The 2500-nt window shown below is 57.9% G+C and overlaps 1 non-coding gene across 1 annotated transcript in view; it reads right to left on the bottom strand.

The window, feature by feature from the left end:
* The window catches only part of LOC126447948 (small subunit ribosomal RNA), a 1910-nt gene extending 1375 nt beyond the window's left edge, over window positions 1–535 (bottom strand). The window contains exon 1 of the ribosomal RNA XR_007583957.1: window positions 1–535. This exon is cut by the window's left edge and continues 1375 nt beyond it. This is a non-coding gene — a ribosomal RNA (small subunit ribosomal RNA).
* Window positions 536–2500: the final 1965 nt, after the last annotated feature.

The raw sequence follows: 2500 nt of genomic DNA on the forward strand, positions 1-2500 counted from the left end.
ACTCATTCCGATTACGGGGCCTCGGATGAGTCCCGTATCGTTATTTTTCGTCACTACCTCCCCGTGCCGGGAGTGGGTAATTTGCGCGCCTGCTGCCTTCCTTGGATGTGGTAGCCGTTTCTCAGGCTCCCTCTCCGGAATCGAACCCTGATTCCCCGTTACCCGTTACAACCATGGTAGGCGCAGAACCTACCATCGACAGTTGATAAGGCAGACATTTGAAAGATGCGTCGCCGGTACGAGGACCGTGCGATCAGCCCAAAGTTATTCAGAGTCACCAAGGCAAACGGACCGGACGAGCCGACCGATTGGTTTTGATCTAATAAAAGCGTCCCTTCCATCTCTGGTCGGGACTCTGTTTGCATGTATTAGCTCTAGAATTACCACAGTTATCCAAGTAACGTGGGTACGATCTAAGGAACCATAACTGATTTAATGAGCCATTCGCGGTTTCACCTTAATGCGGCTTGTACTGAGACATGCATGGCTTAATCTTTGAGACAAGCATATGACTACTGGCAGGATCAACCAGGGAGCTGCGTCAACTAGAGCTGAGCAGCCGGCCGCCCGGGAGTGTGTCCCGGGGGCCCGCGCGAACACGCAAGCGTCCGCTCAATTATTCTGCAAACAGGAGGAGGCTGAGCTCCCCTGCACCATACACCTCGAAACCCTCTCAGGTCCCGGCGGCGCGCAGCGCCGTCCTAAGTACTTGGTCGGGTTCGAGAGAGGCGCAATCGCCCGGGGTTTGGCGAGTAGACGCTTTAGGTGCGACCACCCGTGCTCCCAACTGAGCTTGCCGCTGCCGACAGAGGCCCGGGAGCGTGCTGTCGTGGCATTGCCGGCGGGAGACAACACGCGCCACCTACGGTGACCGGCAGCTCCAACGCCAGCGCCACAGAAGGACAAAAGCCCCACTTGGGTGCCGAAGCGAACTCTCCCAGCACAGCGCACGCGCCAACACGTCCGCACAGCTGCGATACAAACCACCTGCGAGAACCGCAGAGGCGACCGAGCAGCAGACGGCGTCGCGGCGCCGAGCGCCGGGCGGCGGCGCATCCTCAGCGCACACAGTCCTCAATCGGACCAGCACACTGCAGATGTCCACCGCGCTTCGCACCGGGCCCGCGAGGACCTACTTTGGCCGCACGGCGCCGCGTGCAGGGTGCGCCGGCGCGCAGCTGCGCCGCCTGCCGCCTCCGTCGGCCGGCGCGCCTGCCACTGGCCGCCCCCACCAGCCGGCTGTAGCGCGTGCGCCCACGCACCGCGCGGCCAGCACGCCGGGAGGCCCCCCCTCACCGGCCGGGGACGGTCCCACCCAGCCACCGCCGCGTATCGCTTCACACCCAGATGCCATTCACGTTCGTGGGCATGGTGGGTATCGCTGGAACAACCGGTTGGTAGCTCAACCGATCGTCGCCATCACTGATTCACCTCTAGCGAGAACAACCGCACCACAACGGTTTACCAGTTGTTCATTTGCGTAACGTCACCAGCAAACGTAGGCGTCCATCGCCATTTGCAAATTCAACGATTGTTGCATGCCTGTGTCAGGTGTCACGACACACTATGTCTGCCCACATACACGCAACAACATGTGCACGCTTCGCGAACACGTGGAAGGTGGCCCCCGTACGTATGCGATGTCCATTGCGCGAACGACTGTCAACCGGCCTCTGTCGCATGTCGCAGATGTGGAACGCAGTGCACCATGCTATCACGGTGTGTGAGAAGAGACGACTACGTCTGACAACACGCGCCACTACATCAACAGACGGCTCATGCTGATCGCCATCCAGGGCATACCACACTGCAATCCAGCTCTTATAGGGAGACGACACGTAGCTGAGTGCACAACATTTGGACCGCATGGTTCGCCGTTGTTGGCGCAGTCGTTGTACGGTCACATGTACCACGATGTATCATTCAGTACATGAGGACCAATGTGCAGTACAGTGTGTGATTTGGACGTACAACATCAGCGGACAGTTGACACAGGCCGTACCACAGCGTAGGCTAAGTGCTTCGCCATGCGAATGCCAATGAACAACTGCAAATGCCAATGAACAACTGCAAAGGGCATTGAGCATGTACGTCCTGCTGCCATCCACATTACAGTGTATAGCTGCAAGGTGTTTAACATGAAGCGATACACTGGGGACCGGGCAGTGCGAGTAGCAAACTATATTGCGGGGGTTGCAGTTAGGCAACACTACACTAATTTAACGCGTCGTATGACAATTACAGAGCAGGTTAAGGCCCAACGTGTGTTGGGTTAAGGCCCAACGTGTGTTGGGTTAAGGCCCAACGTGTGTTGGGTTAAGGCCCAACGTGTGTTGGGTTAAGGCCCAACGTGTGTTGGGTTAAGGCCCAACGTGTGTTGGGTTAAGGCCCAACGTGTGTTGGGTTAAGGCCCAACGTGTGTTGGGTTAAGGCCCAACGTGTGTTGGGTTAAGGCCCAACGTGTGTTGGGTTAAGGCCCAACGTGTGTTGGGTTAAGGCC

Source organism: Schistocerca serialis, unplaced genomic scaffold, assembly GCF_023864345.2.
Source record: "Schistocerca serialis cubense isolate TAMUIC-IGC-003099 unplaced genomic scaffold, iqSchSeri2.2 HiC_scaffold_550, whole genome shotgun sequence".
NCBI lineage: Eukaryota > Metazoa > Arthropoda > Insecta > Orthoptera > Acrididae > Schistocerca > Schistocerca serialis.